The sequence below is a fragment of the Xenopus laevis genome, chromosome 9_10S (genome assembly GCF_017654675.1).
Source record: "Xenopus laevis strain J_2021 chromosome 9_10S, Xenopus_laevis_v10.1, whole genome shotgun sequence".
Classification (NCBI taxonomy): Eukaryota; Metazoa; Chordata; class Amphibia; order Anura; family Pipidae; genus Xenopus; species Xenopus laevis.
Genome location: NC_054388.1, coordinates 70,846,444 through 70,871,993, shown reverse-complemented (window position 1 = coordinate 70,871,993; position 25,550 = coordinate 70,846,444). Strand labels below are relative to the sequence as shown.

At 37.0% G+C, this 25,550-nt stretch overlaps 1 pseudogene; it reads left to right on the top strand.

Moving 5' to 3' along the window:
* Positions 1–5,203: 5,203 nt before the first annotated feature.
* Positions 5,204–25,550, top strand: part of LOC108702273 — a 32,280-nt pseudogene continuing 11,933 nt past the window's right edge.

The following is a 25,550-nucleotide window of genomic DNA, read 5'->3' as shown; positions in this document are numbered from 1 at the left end:
TACTTACAATCGGAGGAATATTATGGTATTTAGGGCTCTTCTTTGCAGTGACTGTGAAACAGTTCATTATGCAAAGTGAAATGATTAAAGGCTTCTTGAAAGCAGAAAGTTTGTAAAAATGCACTCTTCTGCATGATACTAAGACGATCTTTCAAGCTACACTGGATTAGCTACATGTCATTGAGTGGCTTGAGTCACTGTCCATCAGTGCTCTCCTTAACCTGGCAGACCCGGAGCTATTTAGTATTTGCAAATATTAGTGTACAAAGTTAATAATCATCCACATCAACAGAAATTTACTGCATTTGCAGAAATCAGTTCTACCAAATATTTGTTTTTGTATATTGTATCTGATTTTCTGAAGACACTGGTTGTAACTACAGGGACATAATTCTGGCACAAAACTGGGTGGCATCTGCCTTACACAGTGGGGCACTATCATACTCACATATTATAGCGTAAAAGATCATTTGAATTCTCGAAGGAACCACTCACATTTCATTATTTGGAAATAAACATTAAACCTACCAATTATGACAACCTACAAGCCAAACATTTAGCATAGTTTCCTCAAGACATTTAAATAATGCAAGTTACAACTACTTCCATAAATATTGCATAACTGATTAGTTAGATGAGTTATGCCATTTTGTATGGTTTGCACAATAACCCTAACCTAAAGGTTGCTAAATAGAACATTACATTCTAAAAATACACAGTAATGTTTAGTTTTTTATTGTGTACATCTTTTCTATACAATTTGGCTTTTATTTTACAAGGGTCATTGTAAATATGAACACACTGATCCAACAATTTAATAGTTAATTATCTATATTGTTTGATCATATATTGTAATTTCCATGACTTAGTCTACTATTTGCATAACTTCAAGCCTGTATCTTGTACATGTTAATGTAAATACATTCTTCCGAGCACTTTCGAAAAATATACATATATTAACTTTCTTTCTAGTTTTCAAGATAGCAGTTATTAAACTGACATTATAATAATTAGTAATATTATTATATTAATGTCATTATAATAACAACAGCGCCACATGCTGTTCATTTCAGCCGACCAGACATGTCAGAAAAATATGTTTGTGAGAAGAAAACCTGGAGACTATACTCTATTCACATAATTTCTTAGCAGAACAACGTCACAAGACTTTCCTTTTCACACTAACTAGCTGACTGTGACTGATAGGGGCAGATTTACTAAGCTCGAGTGAATTTTCGAAGTCCAAAAAGTTTGAATTTCGAAGTAATTTTTTGGATACTTCAACCATCGAATAGGATACTATGACTTTGAATTTACTTCGACTTCGATTCGAAGTAAAAATAGTTTGAATATTCGACCAGTCAATAGTCGAAGTACTGTCTCTTTAAAAATCCTTCGATTTCAATACTTCGACCAAATTAAAGCTTTGCTATATTAGCCTATGGGGACCTTCCAGTGCATTTTTTAAAGTGTTTGGCATCGAATAAAAATCCTTTGATCGATCTCTAAAAATTGTTCGAAGGATTTAATCGATCGATCGAATGCTATTTAAGCGCTAAATCCTTAGAATTCTATATTCGAATTCAAAGGATTTCAATTTGATGGTCGAATTTCGAGGGTTTAAACCCGTCGAAATTCGACCCTTGATAAATCTGCCCCATAATGTAAAATGGCAAAAGTACTCAGAAGAGTAATCTGAGCAGTTTTACATTCATATGTAACAATAACATAGTAACACAAAAAAATATGAGTGTATCAAAGTAAACAATATAATGTACTGTAAAAGTACTGGTAAAAGTTCTGTGTTTGCTTCAGAAACTTTACTATAGTTTATATAAACAAACTGCTGTGTATTCAAGGGGGCAGCCATGGAGAAAAGGCACAGGTCACATAGCAGATAACAGACAAGCCTTTTAGAATACAATGGTGTTTTATCTGTTATCTAATGTGTATCCTGTGCCTTTTCTCCTTTTTTAAAAAAAAGCTTAAATGGCTGCTCCCATGGCTACACAACAGCTTGTTTATATCAACTACTTTCTGAAGCAAACAGTAGTTTTAGAAATGCAAGGCGACACTACATTATACCTTATTTACTATGATACACTTTCATTTTTTAGCGTTACTGTTCTTTTAATGATTTATATATTTGCAACATTGTATATCTATCAGTCTGTCCAAAAGGGTCATTCACAAAGTATTATTTAACTTGAATGATATACAAAAAAAATTACACAAATTTGGATAGGTGCACAAATCCTAAAGTATTAGCTGGATGTTTCAATTGTGTATCAAAATATCAACTTTTTTTTCAGTTTATCATTTTCCATTTTATCCTATGATTTATCATGTGCATATGTGCTTTCTTACTTTGTTGCAAAATGATGTTATAAAAAGTAGCACCTAATCATGTAGTTATTGTATTTGGTGGACCAGTAGATTTGCCAACGTTAATTTAATAGCAATGTGATATGATTAAACAGCATCAAAGCCTAATTTAAATCACAGTGAGAAATCACAGGATTAAATGACAGTGTTCAGTCTTTTAGAAAAGTTTATTGCTTCCAGATGGGAGAGAGATCCTTTCCAGTATATGATTAGCTGACAGCACACAAAGGGGCAAATAGGTAATGTATATGGATAAGAATTCAGCAATGATCTTGATTCTGTTTTTATTACATTTAGACATGAAAAAAATGTATTACATTCAGACATGAAAATATGTGTGGGTATTTGAATTATCAACCCCTGTTTAAAATGCAGAGCTTAAATGTCAGCTAATACTGAGAAACAGAGCAGGTACTGTGTATGTTTGTATTCTGTCACTACTTTGGGACCCCATGTTGGTATATGCCATGTGTTGCACGGCATGGTGCTTTGCACTGCACTCTCCACCTGTGACATACCTCTCATGTTTCCCATTCGTGGAAATGTTAGCACCACGGCTGCCAGAGGGGCTGAAAAATATTGCAAACTATTGAGTAAATGAACTACTTGTAAAAAAAAAGATTTCTTACCACCGTTGTCTGTTTTCTCTATTTTTTTTTGTAAGTGTGCAAGCCCTTAGTACTAAAAAAGTCATAGCAAATTTACAGTCTAGATAGGTTAGTTAATTTTTTGTAATAATTCTTTTAAAGGCAAACTGTCAATTTTTCTTTGTGTACAATTATTGGCTTTTTATAGTTCATAGCAGCTGGTCAACTCCAGGTTGTGGTTTAGACCAACCACTAGCACAGGGTGTTTCTAGTAGCTGGTCAATGCCAAAGCGTGGGTTAGACCAAGCGCTAGAGATTTCTTTCTGTGCTTCGTGTTCAAATTGTAGCCAAATTTTGCCTATAGCTGCTTAGCCTTTAAAACAGGGAATGATTTACAGGTGTATGTTAATGGGCTGGGGGTCAACACTCCCTGCTTTCTCACAAGAGCTAAGGGTAAGTGCACTGTTGGTCTTACTACTCACACTGTTTGCTGGGGGACTTGATTTTAAATGCACTACATACTTGCTAATGAATAGTGTAGGAGGGGCCTTGATGTGACACGTGATCTTACATATATTGGCCAAAGAGTGGTACAGGTATAGGATCTATTATCTAGAATGTTCTGGACTTGGGACTTTCCGGATAATGGATCTTTCCCTAATTTGGATCTTCATGTCTTAAGTCTACTAAAAAAATAATGTAAACATTAAATAAGCCCAATAGGCTGGTTTTGCTTCCAATAAGGATTAATTATACCTTAGTTGTGATCAAGTACAGGTTACTGTTTTATTATTACATAGAGAAAGGAAATACTTTTTAAAAATTTGGATTATTTGATTATAATGGAGTCTATGGGATACAATATTTCCATAATTCAGGAAATTTTTCTCATTTTATTTAGTTCTTTAGTTTTTTTTAACTTGAGGTTAAATAGTTCACCTCAAGTTAAAAAGGAAGTGAAGGATTAATCATTTTTATTGAGTTTTAAAGTATATAGTCATATTCTTACTGGTGATCTGAATAAACCATCACACATGTAATACACAGGAATGAAAAAATTCAGTAAATATTAACTATTACTAAAACAATCCAAGATCTGATTATTTTCTATAAAATTTAGAGAACTAGAGAGATGAATATGAATAGAAAAATAATAGAAGAAGCACTATTAGAAATGATGGAGATTTCCAAAGTAAGGTAAAGTTTCATTTTTCTAACTCAACTATAGTGTAAGCATCACTTGGATCATCAATCATGGCGGAACCAGCCCTCAAGCAAACTGTGCAAAATAAAGATTTTGTGGCAACTTCTGAGAGAATTACCTAATCAAAGATGGCACACTTTTGGCTCATATAAAGCCCTTGTTGATTTCTAGGTGGTGCAAGCTAAACATGAGTTCAGTCATTGACCCCCCAGGAAATTGGGGGTAAAAATGCACTTTAGACCATGGCATTACATTGTAAACTGTTAGATACATATAGGCAACCTATCATCAAAACAAGGCAATTTTTAAAGCCCCCGAGTGAGTGAGCTGGGACACTTTTAGGGGCAGATTTATCAAAGGTCGAAGTGAAAATTTGAGTTTACAAAAAATTCGAATTTCAAGCTAATTGTACTTCAGATAGGGAATAGTCCCAATTCGATTAAAATTTTAAAAAAATTGAAAATTTGAATATCGAAATTTATCATGTACTGCCTCTTTAAAAATTCACCTTCGAGCATTCACCATCTAAAACCTAACGAATTGCTGTTTTAGCCTATGGGGGACCTCCTAGAACCTAATTGGAGTCAATTGGTGGACTTTGAAAAATCAAATTTTTTTTGAGAAATTCAAATTTGATCGAATGCGCTATTACTCCTATGCGTATGATTTGAATTCGGACCCTCAAAAAAACTTCGATTTTTTTAATACATTTTGGTTGGTCTTTTTTAATTTCAATTTAGAAGTTTTTTAAATACGAAATCCGACCCTTGATAAATCTGCCCCTTAGTGTCAATACATGGCTGCCCATAAAGGGTGGCTTACCGCTGGGGGAGTGGTATTTAATATAAAAAAAAACTATTGTTGTCTGAAAGTCTGTTGGTGGAAACAATTTTTGATAATAGGTGCCCTTTAATGCTCTAGAATAGACCTTGATTCTGGCTATTCTATCCTGGGGCCCAACTACATAATAGATTCTTTAGCCTGCCATTTTTAACAAAGGGATCTATTATACAGATTCATTCTGAAGATGTTTTTGATGTTTCACACAGGGAGCACAAGTTTGACACACCAACAGAAAGAAGTGTTCATAGACTTAAAAGACTTCTCAGTGAAACTAAAACAACGATGTTCCGCTGGGCAGACAAAGGGTGGCGCTCTCTTGGGCATCACAATATTTCTGTGCATCAGAAAAGGACGAAAATGAAAAGATTGCTCAGTTCATCTGCACAACCAAAGTGAGGATTATTGTGAGATATGGTTCAAACAGCTAAAGGAAATCTTAAATGGTAAGTGGTGTATTTATAATGGTCTTTTGAGTTTTATTTTGTCTCTTTTTTTTCTGACTCTTCATTTTTCTCTTCTCTTGCAGTCCTAAAGCTGTTAATCTGATGTGTTTGTAATTGAATAGTGTGTAAGCATATGAAAAAAGTACAGGCCTGTTGCACAGTTATAAAAGTAACATCAATAAAACTAAAAACTATACAAAAGTGATTGATTGTAAATGAAATAGTGCTTAGAGAGAGCCATCCGAATCCAGGCATCCAGCACTCTGGACAGCACAGCATTTTATCTATTCTGTATCTATGAGCGGCATGCTGGCAGCAGAGGGCACAGAGATGGCTGCCATACAAAGTCACCCATACCAATAACATCTAAAACTTTTGTGTTAAATGATTATGTTCATTAGTAGTCAGTTTTATACAGACTTCATAACCTCACAAGATTGGCCTTCCACAGACTTTAGACCTCAAGAGAATGGCTAATCTGAGATATCATATTCCATTGGTCTGTCAGCAAATTAGGAATGTATTTTTCCTTTTGTTTCACTTGATATTGATAATTAGTGATATTGATCAGTATTTACAGCTAACACAGTATCCTAAGGAATCTCCATTAGGCTTATTTAGAATCTGTTAATATGATTTGCAATGTATCAGAACTATGATTCAGCACAATTTGCCTCAAATTTTGATTTTCTTTTAAGTAAAAATTACATATAGCGAAATGAGAGGAACAAGGGTCTAAATATTTTGTCAAGCCCCAATTTCCTGATCTGTACACAACATTATATTACTAGTATTACTAGATGTTGCTAAATAATCATTAGTAGCCATAATCAGTATTAATGAGATTTAGCTCAATAACTGCTACAGAAACACAATAAATCAGCCAATTTTAAATCCATTCAGGTGAAAAGGTGTCTTTTATGAACATTTGCCAGAAATCTGACAGTACAGGTATCACTGTCCTCAGATGTAACTACAGCACCATATTTATAATATGATTAGTCATTGTCCTATGAATGCCAAATGTAAATAAGCAATTGTAGAATGTCTGATATCCTCATTTGGTTTTCATATTTGGTCCTCGGCAAGTCTGGACAAGTCTGGAAAGTCATGCCAAATAACAGTGAGATGTTTTGAACATCCCTAAATTTAAAAGGGGCCTGGTCTCCATTCTCCGTATCCTGCTAAGCCGTCCAGGTATAAGAAGGGGTTTGGACAAGGCAGGGAGAAAAAAGTGATGTCTTCAGACATTCCCTTGACCAGTGAGAGTATGTTTGATGGAGGTGTGCGTTCTCTACAATCCTATATGGTGGTTGAGGGCAAGGTCAGCATGCAATCTGTTGGGTTCTGTTCACCATCTGAAGACATTTATAGTATCTACTATGACAACAAGGAGAGGACATTGAGAGTTGAGAAAATGAACTGTTTAAAAGAAAGTTGTGGTGCAGAGAAAAGAGCCTTAAATGTAATTAAAGAAAGGGGATGGGTACTTTTTAAGTAGGTGAGAATTAATTTTCATAACTGATGGACAATCACTAGTGAACAAATAACTATAACATAGGTAGTAGCAGTGATAGAGGAAAAGGAATATTGTTTTTATAAAAATGTAGTGGATCCTCAATAACTGCTTTTCAATACCGTTTATTTGGCGAGGTCACCAAACAAGCAGATTTGAGCCCATTATGGCCATCACCCACATGTTAGGCTAAACAGGGCTGATCATATAGTGGGGCCAACATAAACAGTTGCAAGAGAAAAGCATCAATGCACTTTGTGTTTCTCATCCAATGAGATTTTTAAAGCTGCCTGATTGATATTTTCCCTATTTCCAATTTTCCTCCAGATATCAGTAGGACAGGATGTAGGTGGGCCCCATACAAGGGCCATGAAGCTGCAAATTCTTCTGGAGTTATTTAGTGGGCAGCTTTTATTGGTCCATGAATGACCACTTTTAGAGCAGATGAAATCTGACAGTGACTCACAGCCTTATTCTGTGGGCTTCAGCCAAGGCGAAATGTGTTAGGTTGAAGAACTCATCAATTATTCGATTTTTTAAAAACCTGTGTGAAAAAAATATTAAAATCTCTTTATAAAAGAGGATTGTTAAATAACTTCTATAGTGAAAATGTATAATAGCAACAGTTCAACTGTATATGAATTGTGCCAAAAAAAAAAACATTTTAGTAAATCCTTTCTTTCTGACTTCTTAGCACAGTGGTATATTAATATCCACTGATAAGAAAAGTGAAGTTTGAAACAGTATTTTAAAAAAACTCCCAATAACTTGGATAACTGCCATGTCCAGCTTATGTGCTCATTTACATTCCACATTTTATTTAGATGGTAGATAAACTGAAAATCAGAACCTGTGTGATGCGTTTCTTGTAGAGGCACAAGGGCTGTGTGAAAAATGAATTAATCCATCTCTAGATCTTGTAGCTCTACAGGAAAACAACTGCAACCATCCATCGCTTAACTGAATTAAGTGGAAAGCATTGGGTGGGAAATAAAGACAATTAGGGCTGTGCTAAGTTTCAGCACCTATGATAGCCTCCCCATCTGGGCCCCTGTTCATATATTAAGAATCAAAGGTTTGTATAAGCTGAAGAGAGCGTTCCCGTTTGTGCCACATTGTGTTATTCCGTTTTATTCACCAATATGGCCTGCTTAAATTACAGTTGCAACCTAGGGAGGTCCTTTATATCATTTTGTATAGTTTCTCAATTCTGTTATTTGAAATTATTTTTAAATGATCTTTGCATGACATTTCATTTATGCTAGAGGATTTTATTTTTCCTACTTTGTTTTAAAAGTTCTGCCTGGTGGTCAGATTCAATTCATGTTTGCTGTATAAATAAAGGGTTAATGCCTTCCCCGTACAGAAGCGCAAACATACCAATTACCTGATTCCTTTATTGACTGTTAGATCCGATGTTACCATACCACTGCTTTGTGGCATTATTAAAGTTATTCATTAACCGTGATAGTTTTCCATTAACTTTTACAGTTTATTTGCAGTTACTTTGGCAGAGAGAGAGAGCCTTGCTTTATTCCATGCGGCTGGACAATCTCCTCCCCCCTTCCCTTCAGATTTGAATTTCTAATGTATATGCCTGATGGTAATATTTCAGAGAACTTTGTTTTCTTTTTTAATAGAAGAACGGATTGCCATGAAAAGAGAGGTACTAAAAACAGCACAGATGTGAGTCTGCTCGTAGCGTCTCTTCAGCCTTTGTTTTCTGAACACCCTGATTAACCCCTACTTTTCATGGTTCACTGACTCACTGATAGATCAAGTTTAAACTAGCACATATTAGTTGGTTTGTTTCTATGAGAGGAACAGTTGGCCATTCTTTATCTGGCTGCAGCTTCTCCATAGTGTTTGAATGCTGAAGAGAAAGTAATAGAATATGAATTGGAAATGTACAATGGGATTTAAATATTATACTCGAATTAGCACTCAGTCGTGCATAATGGCCGTAGGAAAACCTGATTATATAACATCATCGTTCATGATTATTCTTTAACTAGAAGCTTTGGTAAATAAAAGCTATTTTTTCTTAGGGAAACTAAAGCTGTTAAAGGTGCATATTGTAGTATTTCATGTTAATATAAACACAAATTATCGTTTTACCATCATATTTTTTTTAATAAAATAGATATTCTTTTACTTTTATAGTTATGAGTTTTACTACCATAGGCTTACTTATTAGTTGTTGCCATAAATAGCAAGTACAAGTGGGTGTAAAAGCAGGAGTTATCTCAGGATTGGGCAACCTGTATAATTTTTGAATATAGGTTTTCCATACATATCCACTTATAGTGACTCAGAACATTGAAGTGGACCTGCCAGTCTGCTAATATATTAGTTTTCTGAACTTGGACTTTAAGGTTTGTATTGTTTCTTTGGATTGTTATTTAATGAATGTACCTCACATTACAGGGTATGATTTGCAGGTTCAACACATTAAAAGAGAACTGGAAAGAAGCCCCAGTAGTGTAGAAATCTTAGAGGTAGAGGCTAGCTGACATGTTAGAGGATTTTAATGCTGTGTAATAGCTAATTATACACAATGTATCTATTGGCTTATTGAGAGATTTGGTTAGTTCCTTTGAAATTTTATTTTTTGCTCCCCAATTATTCTACTTTCAGATTATTCTTTTATGTAATATACTGCTGGGAAACCACAATGGTATGGGGCATAATAACTAAAGGGTGAATTTTCACCAGCCAATGATCCGCCACACTTAGACGATCCGCCACACTCGTCAGGCACAAATTCTTTACCACTACGCTAATTCACTAAAATGTGAAGTTGCGTCTCAGTAGTGAAACTCTTGAGAAGTTTCGGTGGCGTTAATTCTTCAGCGCAACCATTAAATGGCGATCAATTCAATTCTGCCGAGCATAACTTCATTAGTACAATTACACTTAGGTCAATTTGAATAGGTTGTGTACATACAGGTCTTAAATACGTGTTTATTAGAGAAGTTGGTGCAAATGCTTGAAGTGGCCTCTTATTATTACAAATGTCCAAGGAAGCTAAATAAAGACAAAAGAGATCCTCTAATGTCCTACATATGAGCACACCCTAAAAAAAAGTGGCATGCCCCTCAAATGGTTGGGAAAAAAATGTTTACACAAAAATCTTTACTAGTGAGGACTTTTGAAGGCAAAAAACACCAGCGTTTTTTAACATTTATGACTTTTCGGGATACAGGATATGATGTCACTGATATAAGATTGAAGAGGATGTAGCTTCAATTTATCAGTTCGCCAGGTCTAAGGTGGCAAAGGAAACTATGGTGAAAGTAAAGTTCTGTAAAATTCGCATTTTAGTAATGACCGTTCGCCTGAGCGAAAATTTCCCTAGCGATAGGGCGCGAAACTAAGCTAGGGACGGTCTCTTTCACTAGCGAATTGTTTTCTACGCCTGTTAGTAAATTGGAGATGTCCCTGCGGATGAGATTTCTATCAAATTTTTGATAGCGACGGCCACTTCGCCCTTTAGTAAATCTCCACCATAGAAGTTTAATAAAATGAAACTGAGAAAAAGAGCAAATTGTAAAAAAGCCACATGCAGATCTGCATTTTGTGTGGTGGTCAGTTGCAACAAGCTCAGGCCCATCTGCTCACAGTTTATCTAGAAATGACATCCACCACCTTCTGGTGATGTTGGATGCAGTCTCTTTCAATGCAGTTGGCTCTCTCTTGCACTATCAATCCAAATCTAAAGCACACTGTGGGGATTTGCTCAAACTGGTTTTGGTAGAGTCATGGGAGACAGGGACAGCTAATTTCAGTGGCAAGCAGATTTCTCTCTGCACTTTATCAACAGCAGTTCAAGACAGACAGAAAATGTACTTATGAAAGTCTCTGACCCTCACACCTCTGGGCCTACATGGGTTTCTCCACTTAAACAAACTAACGTGCAATACCTTGAATGCATTCAGCCTCCTATTTCCTGCTGTCCTCCAGAGAGACACCCTCTCTCATACACCAGCACACATACACTATCACAGCACCTGCTTCCATGCTGGTTACCTCTTTCACAGGCCCTTCTGTGGTCCCTTGTCTCTCTCTTTCAAGTCCCAGTGGCCTCTCACACCATGGTAACAGCCAGACACCTATGGGCTCTCCAGACACATAAGAGAATCCATAGGTGTGTGAGCATGCCCGTTCTACAGGCAATAGCAGCTCTAACATCTGCTGCCACTTAGAGAGAAAGATGAGCCTTTTTTCTTTAGAGCTCCCTCTGCAGCACATACAATGCCCTTACAATGCACATTTTTAAAGTTCAGCAACAACCCTGTCACAATACTTAAACTTTGTTTTGAGCACATGTGCCATTAAGGGACATCAGCCAAAAACATCATAATGTTGCTACCCTGGGGCTGTACATCACTTGTACCATATAGCAACTGTTAAAGCCTTTCCATATTTTTGTTGGTGTAAACAGTAGAAGCTGTTGTCAAATAGAGCCTTGCTAATATTAACTTGACTCTTTTTGATTTACACTAGATTAATAAAATATGCAAGTGGGGAAAAGGGGTATTTTATTTTTTTCAGATCCCAAATAAATCTTTCTTAATGCTGTACTTAAACTTAATCAAGATACAGTGCTGTTATCCAGTGAGCTTTTAATTACTGGTATTCCTGTTAATTTTCTGCAATTGATTGAGGTTAACTAGCAGTCTATATTTGGCAAACCTCTGCAATGAAGAATCAGAGCTGAGCAAAATGGGCAGCAGTTAGGAAAACAAAATACAGATATCATCTTCTTCCTGGGGGAATTCAGGACACAGAGAGAGAGAGACTTTAGTGAGGGTCCAGGTGGCATCAGAGAAGAGCAGCCTTGTTGATTACATAGACAGCTCATGTCAATAATGTAACTAATTCCTTTACATATCATCTCTGGAGAAGCTATTAAGTAAACCAGTCATTCATATAATTCGCCCATGTTGCTATGATACATGCAAACACATTGGAACCCTACTGAACTGAGCTCAACTAGTCATTGAGTCAGGTAAGTGCTTAGACTAATGCACGTAAATGCATATCTTTTAATTCTGATTGTGTTTGGTTGGTTTGAACCTCCTTAGAGCTGGTTCTTGAACACTTAGGGGCAGATTTATCAAGGGTCGATTTTTAAATTCATAGGAGTTTTTTTTAAAACTCCCATAAACCCCCATGAATTTGAAATTCGACCAATCGAAATTTATTATAATAATTGATTTTTCTAATCTCAGGTGATTAGAATTGACTGTAAACTCGAATCGAATTTGAATCAAATTTTGTCTCTGAAAAAAAACCTCAAATGTCAGGAAGGCAGCAAACAACTCCAAACTGATCCCAGGACATCTCTCATTGACTAAAACAGCAATTCGGCAGGTTTTAGGTGGTGAATAGTCAGATTTGAGTTCTTAAAGGGCCAGAGTATGATAAATCTCAAATAAAATTTGAATTTTTAAAAAACTTTACAGTTTTGGCCATAAAAAAAACTTGAAAATTCTAATTCGAATTTTCAATTTGACCCTTGATAAATCTGCCCCTTAATGCATAGCATTGCTTCCTGGCATCACTAGCATTCTAGGTTTGAGTCCAGCCAGGGCACTGACTGTAAGGAGTTTGTATAATCTCCCTTGATTTTTGTAAACTTCCTCCCACATTTCAAAAACATACAGGCTGGTTCATTGGTTCCTGATCAAACTGACCCTTCTGTTTGTGAATAGGATAGGGACTTTAGACTGCAAGCTCCACTGGGGCAGAAACTGATGGTGAATGATGTATAATGTCTGTAAATAGCTCCAGCATAGCAATACATTTTAATGAAACAAAATATCCACAAAGTTTCGATTATTTAATAACCTGAGACATTTGAACGCCCAGTTTCTTTTAACAATCACTGCATCACATGTCACTGTTGTATTAATGAAGGAGGAGGATTAAACCAGATGAGAGAACTGCAATCATGTTCTTATTACTAGATAAAGAATGTGTATAAAGAAAAAAGCTCTGTTTCTGCAATGGAGCATATTCTAAAAACAGATCATAGAAATAATAACCGGTAGTTACAGGGTTACAGTACAACAACTGTTTTGTTTTAATGCTAATATGATTGAAGCCATTTTTGCAAAGGGAAATATATTAAAATTAAAAGGGCAAATGACAGTGGGTTGTTAAAATTAATTATGTTGCCATTTTATCTCCTTTGGTTTATGGGGCTGGGTAGTAGTAGTGAATTTCTTGCGCACCTGCTCCTGCTGTGGCCTAAGTGATAACGGGTCTACAAATCCACAAAATTGTAGTATCAAATCTCCTCGCCAACTGTGCAGAAGCTCTCTCATCAGATCCCTACTGAGAGGCGGTTCCCATCCAGTCCCCGAGGGCAGGTTTCTTCTCTTCATCCCACTGTTTTTTTGCTTGAACTCTGACCCAGACCTTCCTCTTAGTTACTATCACATTATGCTAGGGGTGCTGCTGTAATGTTCACCCTTGCTAAGTTGCTAAGTGTATAGACTCATAGGCTCATTAGCAGGCCAGAAATTCACTAGCCTCAGGCCTATTTGGGTGTCAGTTTCAGCTCTTGTATTCAAATCGTTTCCCTTGTTTTCTTTCTTCCTCTTCTGTTTTAATGCTGTTACCTGGTTCCCATAACCAATTAAAATATCTAGCTGAATGGTCATCATTTATAATGTTATTATCTTACTATGAAGAAAGGCCTATTTTAAAACAAACAGTAGTTATAGGTAAACTGATCATGTGCATTGGAATAACATGCTTTCACTGGCTGTTTTATTTTCATGTTGTTGTTCCTTTTTGCTTTTTAATATGTTTTATTCTAATTTGAAATCATATTATGTTTGATAGATGTCTGTTCCAGAGAAAAGGATAATTTTTTCATGACGTTTTTAACTGCATCCATTGTGTGCATGTTTGTATGTGTGTTGGTGGAGAGATTTGTGTTTCATTTCCTGCAGATTTATAGTACAGGTATGGGATTAGTTATCCAGAAATCTGTTATCCAGAAAGCTCCGAAATAAAGAAAGGCCATCTACCATAGACTCCATTATTATCAAATAATCCAAAATTCAAAGCATTCTGGATAATAGGTCCCATATCGGTACTCGTAATATTCAATCACACATGGAGCAAACAAAGGAGATAAATGATTAATAAAATATGACCTTTAATAGTCCATCTTTAAAAATTCTTGTCAAAATACAAATATCCCAACCTTATGGATCATACGCTCTACCCGTTTCGTAGCTTCTCGCCACTTCGTCAGAAGCGATCACATCTGTACTTGCTACTTTTATTTCATCCTACTTCTTAACCTTGCCAACATTTGAGTACCCAAGAAACAGGATCAGAGTAAAAGTACATGACTAATTCTATGATAGTTCTTTGCCTGTCCATACTTGTGCCAAACACCAATATGTTGGTTGTGCCTTTGCAGAATGGGGCAGAAAACAGTGGAGTATGGTGCAAGGTTTCCCTGTACTTTATACATAACCTGTGTAGACAGTTATTCCAGGTTTCCCTTTTCTATGTTGTACGAGTAAGTTCTCCTACGTTCTTCAATTGAATTGAATGCAAATGGCATATTCTCCACCATGTCCACAATGAACATGCCATCTAAAACCACTGTATTATCGGGTAAACATGACCTTTTGTGCCAATATTCATAATTTTGCATGAAGCACTACTTTAGTTAAACCTTTTTATCATAAAAATAGCAGTAATCAAATGAGTATACGTCCCTATTCAAGCTCAAAATGTAATGGCTGCTAAACTATATTTCTAATATTTCTGAACCATACACAAAGTTTTCAAGCAGATATACTCAAACGAGAGTTCATATGTGATGTTTGCTGTAAAACTCAATGTGACAGGAGTGAATATTTGTGCAGATCACGCATAACACTTTCACAATATGATGACGAAAAAAAAGGATTCAATCCTTGTAATAAGGTGCAAAGAGCTGCTGAAACTATAAAGGCATAAAAACTTCTGCAGCCAACTCTGCTCTCCAAGGTACTGAACTACCACAGAATAGCATAGGAATTTTATGAGAACTTTTCCAAGAGATGTTTCCTAGAAATATACAAAAAGGGGGGTTGTGGGAGCACTCAAAAGGCTAAGTTAAAGTATATTTAAGTATAATGGAAGTGCTACTAATTTGGCCAATTAATCAATGCACATTCTCTGGTCCTCTGTCTCATAAGTAATTCAGTATAAATGCAAGTGCTTTTGTTTACAAAAACAAGGGTTTTTAGTTACAAAGTGTTGATCATAAAGTTGATAAGCCACATGTAAACACATGCACTTGCATTTATACTTATGAGACAGGGGACCAGGGAATGTGCATTGATTAATTGGCCAAATCAGTAGCACTTCCATTATACTTAAATACACTTTAACGTAGCCTTTTTAACCCACCCTTTTCCTAGAAATAGCTAAGACGTTAAACATATCTATCTTCCAGGCACATAAAATGAATGGAAGTTTAAACTGATATGTTTATAAATTTACCTTATCAAAGGTGGTTAAGTTGGCAAGTGACTTTTTCACTTTTGGTTCTGGATTCCAGACAGATAGATGGAACATGTATTCAGCATATAGATCTAGAAATACAATACCTGTATATACATCTTTCCCTTTATATCATTATAAGTCCTTGAAGTTGTGTATATTCTCCTATAATTATCCAGGAATAGAAGATTCTCACTCACCGTGAGTCACTCTTGGATTTGAATAAATAATTAAAATCAAGCCTGGCCTTGAAGTTCCCCCTTTGTCTAACTAGATCTATTTAGGTTTACTCGAAGTTATTCCACTGATATCTACCAGCATGTCGTTTGCACTAAATTTGTATAAGCTCATTGCCTGGATGCCATAATAAAAAAAACATCATATAAAGCTTCACTCACAGGTCTTGCAAAATGAAAAAAGTGCTAAGTTAGTTCACCTAGAGGCAGCTTTTCAATTGGTCTTCATTCTTTACTTTTTATACTTCTATAGTTTTTTAGAATAATTTGCTTTCCTCTTCTGATTCTTTCCAGCTTTCAAATGCTGGTCCGTGACCCCAGCAGCCAAAATTGCTAACATTGCTTTTACTCTGTGAGGCTACAGTCCTAATGTTGTTACTTCATGGTATTTATTATTATCTATCCAGGTTCTCTCATATTCATATTCCAGTCTCTCATTGAAATCACTTCCTTTAAATAGCACCATAGCAACCAGAAAGAGGCTGAAATTCCCAACTGGAGAGTTGGTGAACAAAAAGCTAAACAATTAAAAAAACACAAATAATAAAAAATAGAAACCAGTTGCAAATTGTCTCTACATCATAAAGTTAATATAAAGAGGAACAACCCTTTTAAACATTATTCTTTGGTAGCTGTGTGTACCTGTGGTCCTGATGGTGCCCTTATCATGTTATTGGTATTTTGGGAGAAACAACCCAAAAGATTAAAGACAGAATGTCTAAACATAAATCCACTATACGAAGTGGGTTAACTACATTACCTGTTCCCGCACACTTTAAAGGAATTGTTTGGTATAAAAATAAAAACCGGCTTAATAGATAGGCTGTGCTAAATAAAAAAATGTTTCTAATATAGTTAGTTAGCCAAAAATGTAATGTATAAAGGCTGGAGTGACTGGATGTGTAACATAACAGCCAGAACTCTACTTGCTTACCTTACCTGCTTTTCAGCTCTCTTGGTTTACACTGACTGGTTACCAGGCAGAAACCAATCAGAGACTTGAGGCCCACATGGGTCATATATGTTGCTTTTGAATCTGAGCTGAATGCTGAGGATCAATTACAAACTCACTGAACAGAAATTTACCATGTGGCCCCCCTTCAAGTCGTTGACTGACACAGAGTTAGAGAGCTGAAAAGCAGGAAGTAGTGTTCTGGCTATTATATTGGACGTCCAGTCACTTTATACATTACATTTTTGGCTAACTAACTATATTAGAAACATTTTTTATTTTGCACAGCCTATCTCTATACACAGTTTTTATTTTCACACTGAACTGTTCCTTTAAACAGGCAGGCCACACAGTGAGTCAACTGAGATTTCAGATAATTGACTCTGCCGAAATACCTAGTTGAGGGGGAAATAGGCTGACATTACTATATAAACTTGAAATGTAATGGATTCATAGGTTGGATATGGTTTGGCCTAGGGATTTAAATAAAGATTACACTCTGGCTATGTTTGTATACCAGTAGGAGAACAGACAATGTGATATTGAACTTACTGTTACTGAAATGGTATAGGCAATTTGTATTATTTACTACTAATTGGAATATCTTTTTCTCAAGGTTATTGAATATTGATTATGTATCGGAACATTACCTTCTGAATAGATTGAGCAGTCACAGAACGAAACACAGAACACAATGTGCATATAAGGTAACGTTTTAAGATTCTCAGATTTTAATGGTGTACTTAGTTTCTTTTGGAACACTCGCTTTTGACTCACTTAAAGTTTGTTACAATTTGTTCACACAAGGACACTTATTGAAAAGAAACTTTGCATCCAATTTGGACACATTTACAAATATGGACACTATTAGGAATCTGGATGGGACTTGTGATTTGGATACATTGGCTCAGCCCTCCAAAATGGAAAGGATTGGAACACATTCAGGACACTTGCAACACGATCAATGATCACTAATGGACACTGTTGTTCCCGCCCCGCACCCCCACTGTTTTCCCACCCACAATTTACTCTATTTAACACAGAACAGTATGCAATTTCACAGGCTTGAGAAAGGGTCCTGTGAGGCCCAAAACATTGCCACATATTGTCTGCTCACATGTTTTGAGCCAATAAAATAAACTTTTGAAAATTATACAATTTGCAGTGTGCGGCAGTATTTTGGACTTCTGTTATTTGTATTTTGGTCATATAAGCAGCACTCCAATAATCTTGTAACAGATCTAATGGCATATTATTATAAGTATTAATACAAGTATATTAGTATTATTAGTATTCACACAACATGGAAAAACCATACTGTTGTGTTAATTGTTTAATAAATATCCCCTGTTAAATCAGCAGTTTTATTTAGAAGTGCTAGAAGTGCTCTGCTAAAGGTGGTACATTAGTATCTTTCAGTAAAGCAGGCTAATGCTCTTTTCTATTTACTTTTTAGGATTTCCAAAGAGACCAAAGTCTCTGAAGATAATAATTAACTCACACAGCCATAAAGGAGAAGCTTCCAAACTCTAATATGAGCACGTTGCACCACTCTTCAAGCTTGCTGACATCCAGACAGATGTTACAGGTAAGTTGTTTCAGTAAATAAATTAACTGAATAGAGAGAAAATGTATCACTAGGCAACAAAGAGAACTTGAACTTTCAGCTAATCCCCGGCAGCTTTGTGTCTGTGTAAAGTACAGTAAATCAGGTTACATACTGAATCTGTTTAGTTTGTTAGGTGTTTTTTTTCAGTGCCTCTTTGCATTCAAGGGGATTCTACCCAAAATCAGATTTTTTACATAATGAAAGAAAATATAATTATAAGCAACATTCCAATAGACAATAAAACATACGAAAACAAAAGTTGTGTGTAAATATAATTTCTTTTAAAAGCAGTGATTTGACTGTTTATATTCTAAGGGGTTATTTAATAAAAGGCACTACGTTTGCCCAGGTGCAGTAACTCATAGCAACCAATGAGCAGGTAGCATTTACTGGTCATCTGTTTTTAATGTAATTGGTTGCTGCATTTTATTGGGGATTTGTGTTTTGTTCTGACACCTGATACTGTAGCGTAAGTAATCCAATTAAAAGTCCTGGAGGAGGCAGGGCAATGAAAATTACTTCAATTGTTGGTATAACTTGCTGTTTGCTTGTGTTACATATAAGACAGCAATGAGAATTAGTAATGAGTGAATCTGTTGCACAAAAATTTGTGAAACACATTAAATACTTTGACGACTTTTTTTTAGTTTATGGGTGACTTTTTTGCCTACTAAAACATTTCTGTCATTTATATATATATATATATTTTTCAGATCATGAAAGTGCTGTTCCCCTGTGTGTGGATCTGAAGATCAGATCAGAGGATCTCTGTTGGCATGGATACAGCCAACCTGAAGTGCTACCTGCTGCCTTTGAGGTATGATAGTTTATCCCAATAGTTTATTAACCAGATTAGTCCAGTTTGTGCCCAAATTACTATTAATCTTTTTGGTCTTTGGGTGGCAATACAGTCACATCATGGTCACTGCATGCATGTGTTAAACTTAAACCTGTTTTCCGCAGCCAATAGATTTAATTAAAAATATATCTAATTAATGTCAGCATTACGGGGCAGATTTATCAAGGGTCAAATTTGAAATTCATGGGAGTGTTTTAAAACTCCCATGACTTCGAAATTCGACCATTCGAAATTTATTTAAAAAAAATGAAATTTTCTAAACTCTGGTGAATAAGATCGACCTGAAAATTCGAATCGAATTTGATTTGTGTTTTAAAAATTGAATTTGAGTTTTTCTCCGAAAAAACGTAAATGTCAGGAAGGCTGCAAGCAACCAAATTGATCCTAGGACGTCTCCCATTGACTAAAACATCAATTCGGCAAGTATTAGGTTCTAATAGTCAAATTCAAGTTCTTAAAGGCGTAGTGATAAATCTTGAATATCGAATTCTAATTTTTAAAAAAACTCGAATTGAATTTTAACAATTCCCTAGTCGAATCTGACAGTTTTTGCCATAAAAAATTTGAAAACTCAAATTCGATATTCAAATTCAACCTTTATAAATCTGCCCATACATATCCCAACCAGTCCAATAAACTTTAGGGCTCATTTATGACCACAAGCACAGTGGGTGAAAAACCATTTAAAGGTGTTTGCTTCAAAGGGTTCCTTCCACTTCCTTATAGCTGGGCTTGGTACTGATTAGTCCTTTCTGCCTTCCATTCAGAATCAGACACTGCTGCACCCATTGACACTGGAGAACCCTGGAGCTACCTCCATCTTCTTGCAAGGTGCTAGCTCCAGGGTTCCCTCAGTAGCATCAAATAAAGCGGCTAGGGTTGCCACCTGTCTGGTTTTGACCCAAACAACCCGGTAATTTGAAGGGCTGCCCGGTCAAAACTGCCTGCTCGGTTTTCTCAATTAGGAAAACCAGGCCAGATTCCCTATGATTGACATGACGATTGGCCAAACGCAGATTGTAGCATCATAGCCCCACCCCCGACATCACAGTCTGCCCCCTCTGTGTCCACACCCTGCCCTCTGCCCGGCAGGGCCGGAACTAGGGGTAGGCAGAGTTGGCAAGTGCCTAGGGTGCAAAGCTGAGGGGGCGCCAGGCACGTACCTGCTCTGTCGCCTACCCCATGTCCGGTCCCGTCTCTCCCCGACTGCCGCTGGTGTCTTGCGCATAAATGCTTTTCTGCGCATGCACGCACACATTTTGCGCATGTGTGCTGGAGCGAAATTTCGCGCATGCAGTCGAGTGCGCACAGAGCCGGCACCGTGGCCCTCCAGGTTGCCAAGGTGCCTGCCCGGGTTGGCCCGGCTCTGCTGCCCGGTCGCTGCCGGACTAAAAGGTGGCAACCCTAACTGCAGCGCAGTTGTGCCAAAAGAATACGGCGCACACTGCACACCAGAAATGATGGCAGACAGACTTTGAAAATATTAGGTGCTTCTTAATCTGATTTGCGATGAAGCATATGCACCATTGTGATAACTGTGGCAAATTGGTTGCAATTACGCCAGACCCTGGAACACTGCAATACTGGGAAAGATGGTGCTCAGAATTGCACTTTTCTCACTGCATTTGCAGTGAGTAAATGAGCCTTCATGTGTTACTACACGACAACAAAGAACATGGATCAGTAAAACGGCACCAACATAGAGAGTGATGCTTTCTGTGACTTCCAGACGTTAATGCCAAATGCGCTCATATCTCAAACTGGTTAATTTGCTGACCCTGACACCTGCTGGTGAAGTTGTTGAATAAACAGAAAATTCATTTGTGCTGCTTTTTATACTCAAAGCTGCTAAAACAAATTTGTTGACTGTTCCAAGCTATAATCGTAATCATGCAGATATTCACTTCTAATTAGTTTATTTGTTTTTATATTTTAAGAGTACATGTATAGAATCTACTACAGGGAATGCTTGGGACATGAGGTTTTCCTGGATACCTTAACCTGTCTGCTAAAATTCATCTAAACATTAAATAAACCCAATACGATTGCTTAATATGGATTTGTTTAGCTTTGTAATGATTAAGGACAACTTACTGTTTTATTATTACAGAAAGAAAGGAAATTGTTTTATTGAAATGTAATTATTTGCTTATTATAGAGTAGACACTAAGGGAAATGTCCTTCTTGTAATTCAGAGCTTTCTGGATAACGGGTTTCCAGATAAGGCATCTCATGCCTATATTTATTAATGTAGATTATCACTTTTAATGTTAAAAGGTGTGAATGTTGCATATAATCAAAGCCACGGTCTATTCGTCTATTTGTTTTGCTGGCACAAGGATTTCCATATTCTCTAGCACCTTCTGCCTATTAGGTTTGTAGCAACAAACCTCCCAAATGTACTGTTTTTGCAGCAGTGTCATTTTCCAAGGATTTTAGCAGAATTTTCTCTGCTGATAGCCTTTGCTCTGTACTACATACAGTATTGCCAAAATGCAAAATAATTTTTATACGGTTTAGCAATAGCTACAGCATAAATCTTAATCTTAAATTTAACTGTATAAAGAATAATATCCAGTGAAAAAGCAAAAATTACATGAGACACTTTAATAATAATAATAATAATAATAATAATAATAATAATAATAATAAGGGGACATTTAGTATTCCATTTTGCTTAGTGGCCGATTCACTAATTTCGAGTGAAGGATTCGAAGTAAAAAAACTTCGAATTTAGAATGGGCTACTTCGACCTTCGACTACGACTATCGAAGGATTCGAAGTAAAAATCGTTCGACTATTCGACCATTCGATAGTCGAAGTACTGTCTTTTTAAAAAAAACTTCGACCCCCTAGTTCGCCATCTAAAAGCTACTGAAGTCAATGTTAGCCTATGGGGAAGGCCCCCATAGGCTTGCCTAACTTTTTTTGATAGAAGGATATTCCTTAGATCGTTGGATTTAAATCCTTCGATTCGAAGGATTCTATCGTTCGATCGAAGGAATAATCCTTCGATCGTTCGATCGTACTATCTGCGCTAAAACTTCGACTTTGATATTCGAAGTCGAAGGATTTCAATTCCCAGTCGAATATCGAGGGTTAATTAACCCTCGATATTCGACCCTTAGTGAATCAGCCCCTCAGTATACCCAAATCAAAATCCTAGTACAGCATCCCTTGTTGTTATCATCTACATTGCATTGTACAGATATGGGATCCATTAATCCAGAAAGATCGGAATTTCGTGAAGGCTATCTCTCACAGAATCCGCTTTAATGAAATAGTTTTTTAACATTTTTAAAAATGATATCCTTATTCTCAGTGCATTGTGCCTGAACCAAAGTGAGATATAACTAATCCTTATCGGGGGCAAAATCATTCTATTGCTTTATTTAATATTTAAATGTTTTCAGGTACGGTGAGCCATATTACCGAAACATCCCTTATCCAGAAAACTCCCGAGCATTCTGGATAATAGGTCCCATACCTGTAATTGCAAGACAGTGAGCATTATGGATTAATCCATTCTGATTGATCATTAACAGTTTTGGGCTTTATTAAGACAAACATCTCAACAGGCTTGTTGGATTGAATTCTGAAACAGAGTAATTTAAACAGAGTTTCGTTAACACAAGTGCAAACACTGGTTATGTCTGATGCTCTTATGTGCAGCCATAGCACTTCACTTGGATATACGGGATACCACTTTCATGCATGCCACTTTATAGTCATTTCTCAAATTGTATTTGATAGGCTTTTATTTACAGCCATTAAACAGTGTATTTCTAGTGATATGGGTGTTTATAGATCATATTTTTAGGAGGAAAGATTGTGTTACACAGTAGAAGGTTAATTTCAGTTCTGTTTCATCAAGATAAAAAATGCAATGAAAGTAACACTTTGTTTTTAACATTCATTCTCTTCTGATTAAAATGCTTATGCTCCAGCACAAAGGATTATTTTATGGCGCATTCCATATGCTCACTGTGTGTATGCTAAACAATTGCAAGGGATGTGTTAGAAGATATGTCAGTATTTTTGCTTTTTCTTACATTGCAGAAACAACATATGCTGACCATGCTCTTGCCTTACGCAGAGAACGTGAACTCCAGGAATATGATGGGTATGAAACAAATGAACTGTTTATATTTAATGCATTATCACTGTAGAACAGAACATTTTCTGATCCTGGTAATGGCAATTCATTTTGTGGTAACTGATTATTCACATCTGCTGTGGCCTTCTGCTGCTTTTCAAAGAGAAATATATCTTACTTAGGGCTCTTACACACGGCCGTTCCGACCTGCGCTCCCCTGCGTTCCGTTTGTTGGCGTTCAGCCGCAGGGGAGCGCAGGAATAGACGCAAGTAATGATTTGAAATGGGGCTGTACTCACTCAGGCGCGTGTAGGCGCCGAACGCAGGTTCAGACGCAACATGCTGCATTTTTCCTGCGTTCGGCGCCTACACGCGCCTGAGTGAGTACAGCCCCATTTCAAATCATTACTTGCGTCTATTCCTGCGCTCCCCTGCGGCTGAATGCCAACAAACGGAACGCAGGGGAGCGCAGGTCGGAACGGCCGTGTGTAAGAGCCCTTATTGTTCCTTAAAGGGGAACTATCGCGAAAATGAAAATTTCATATGTGCTTCAGCATACTGAAATAAGAAACTTTCTAAATATAATCAATTGAAAATGCTGTACCGTCAAGTTTATTTTCGCTATTCCTCTCTCAGCACCTGTTTCTCTTCTTTCTGTCTTCATGCAGGAGTTGGGTGTTAGATGAATGATCCAATATATCTTATAGGGGGGCTCCTTTAGAGCTCACTCTATTAAAATCAGCAGAAATCCTGTCTCTCTACATGCAAGATTTGTACAAAAGGCAGTTATTTGTTAGATTTTTTTTGTACATACATCTGCTAGGAAAGGAAACCCTCCTATAAGACATAATGGATCATTCATCTGACACCCAACTGCTGCATGAAGACAGAATGAAGAGAAACAGATGCTGAGAGAGGAATAGTGAATATAAACTTGATTATTTTAGAAACAATGCAGAATTTTTTTTAATTAATTGATTGTATTTAGAATGTTTCTCATTTCAGTATGAGGAAGCTTATATTACATTTTAATGTTTGTGATAGTTCCCCTTTAAAGGGGTTCTAAGCCAAGTTTTAGTGGTATTTTGCTTAACAACTCATGAGATAAATATATCTGCTGTGGCACTCATAATAGGACAGATTTTCTCAGTTTATGTAGAATAGAGATAGCAACTGCTTTGGTCAGCAGGTCTGTGGCCATTAGACATGAGCCCCTAGAGATCAATGGCTGCTTCCACCTGTATGAGTAGGGGTCATTTATCATTGCCCAGGACACAAGTGCTAGAGCTAATGAGTTCCCACTTACCAAGCATTTGCACCTGGAGAATACTGCTCTCTGCACTTTTTATTTGGATCAGTGCAGTGAGCAGCATGATAAGGACACAACCCTGTTGCAGACTGTGTCATCTGATGCTCCCTAATTTGCATGTCTGAATGATGGGCAACTAAAGGTGCCCATACACTGAGAGATCCGCTCGTTTGGCAATGTCGCCAAACGAGCGGATCTCCCTCCGATATGCCCACCTTGAGGTGGGCAATATCGGTCTGATCCGATCGTGGGCCCTAGGCCCCAACGATCGGATCCTAACGATGCCTAACGGGCGGTCGGATCGCGGGACCGCATCAACGGATAGATGCGGCCACGATCCGACGGGATTTTTTGTCCCATCCGATGAAGCCTGTTGGGGGGCCCCATACATGGGCCAATAAGCTGCCGACACGGTCTGTCGGCAGCTTTTATCGGCCCGTGTATGGCCACCTTTAGTATCCTTACTTGCCCCATCACCAGTACAACACTGCTGTAAATGCAGTCACTCTGTATTTGTGGGGGAGCTGCAATTTGCACACAGCAGAAAGCTGCTTTTCATCTCATGTTTGGGGCAACGTCGGAGTCCTGGAGTCGGAAGCAATATTGGGTCTCTGGAGTTGGTGTTGCCAAAAATGTACCGATTCCTGTGTATGTATGTATGTACTTAAAGGAGAAGGAAAGTGTTGTTACACTTGGGGGTGCCAAAAACCCTGCACTACATTTTGGGGGGGGCCTGCATCTCATTAGATATAAACTTATGATGTACTGTATATAAGCTGCCAAAACCTGATACAACATTTTGAAGGATTTGTAGAAATGAGCTTATGAACAGTGTAACTAAGTGTTTCCCAACTTATGTTTGCATGTGCCCTCTTTGTGTGTTTTCTTCAAGAAGATGAGAGAAGATTTATGAATTTAACATTTGCTGGGGCCAAATCACTGAGCTGAAGCTGGTACATTGTATATGTCCCTAGCATTACTGATACTTTAT